This window comes from Anneissia japonica, unplaced genomic scaffold (genome assembly GCF_011630105.1).
Source record: "Anneissia japonica isolate Jap-2015-1 unplaced genomic scaffold, ASM1163010v1 scaffold155870_len2239_cov156, whole genome shotgun sequence".
Classification (NCBI taxonomy): domain Eukaryota; kingdom Metazoa; phylum Echinodermata; class Crinoidea; order Comatulida; family Comatulidae; genus Anneissia; species Anneissia japonica.
Window position 1 is genome coordinate 1 of NW_022726738.1, and position 1,321 is coordinate 1,321.

The 1,321-nt window shown below is 36.7% G+C and overlaps 1 long non-coding RNA gene across 1 annotated transcript; it reads left to right on the forward strand.

Moving 5' to 3' along the window:
- Positions 1 to 745: 745 nt before the first annotated feature.
- Positions 746 to 1,059, forward strand: LOC117113341. Its single transcript, XR_004446192.1, has 2 exons — positions 746 to 852; positions 1,019 to 1,059. It is a non-coding gene; the product is annotated as an uncharacterized LOC117113341 (long non-coding RNA).
- Positions 1,060 to 1,321: the final 262 nt, after the last annotated feature.

Genomic DNA, 1,321 nt, shown 5'->3' on the forward strand with positions numbered 1-1,321 from the left:
GGCCTAAAATAGTGCAATATCTTCGTCTAACCTTTCGTATAGTAAAGCTATGCCTAGGCTAGCCCGATATCTCTAGGCTAGGCCGTCGCCTACTCTGGGCGTAAGGCGGCAAACCTCGAGTTCACTTCACTAGAGCGCGTTTGTCATGCATACAATTGCCGTATTCGATTCGGACTATATGTTGAGTATGTTATCCCGTTGAGTACAAAACTCAACGATAAATTCTGAGCGTTAACTTCGTTGAGCAGTTTCCGTTGAGCAGAGCACGAAAGTCCCATTCGAATACGGCCGATGAATTCTGGAATTTCCCGTTATACTGGCCCTCTATGTCAGATTGTATGGAATAGTTTCATGTGAAGACGTCTGATACGTAAAATCGGGAACATTCCGATTGTATACAGTAACAATGATTCCTAAATTTTATATGTTGAACAAAACTAGACGGGAAATGTCAACAAGTCTGTATAATGGCGGCCATTTTGAAAAATAAAAAATAAAAAAGGCCGCTTCCTCAATTTAAAAAAAAAGCCGGACGTGAAAACATGTTTTTTTTTTTACTTGGCCTTATATATATTATAATATGAAAGAGAACAAAGCTGATAAGGACCATGGCAACCCCAGTCCCATAAGTGATCTTTAATTAGAGGGAGGCCTGTATTTTGATGCTCAAGTCCCAATTTTTTTCTTGGCGTGAATGTAATATACATGTTGACATGATCAGTAAAGCATATTTTGTTTGCGATTTTCTTTAATAGGTCCAAGAACCTCTTCTGTTGTTGGGTGCTGATCGTTTTTCTGGTGTTGATATCCGAGTTCGTGTAAAAGGAGGTGGAAGAATCGCACAGATCTATGGTAGGCATATAACAAATTTTTAGCAACAAGCTTTGCAATTACTGTACAATACATTTTCTGTAATATAATTTTTCCTTCTCCAATACAGTGCTGTACAGGTTTTCATTTACAAATTTCCATTTTGTTAAAATTGAAACCAATTTGTATGTTTTCCCCTCATTTTTAGCCATTCGACAAGCTATCTCAAAGTCTCTTGTTGCTTATTACCAGAAATGTAAGTACCTTTCCTGGTTAATATTTTTGTTTTTATTTTAGTTTCAGTAATTAACTAAAATAGCATTTTGTAATTTTTAGTTCCTATGCATGTAATACAATAGGAACTATTGTAATCACTCTGTCACATTTCTTTGTTTTTTATTGTGTGTAGTATGTGTGTGCGTATGTGTGTAGACATATATGCCTATGCGCATGCGTCAAAGAAAAGCTTTCTGACATTTTGTTTTACATCGCGATGCGAAGTTCGATGTGG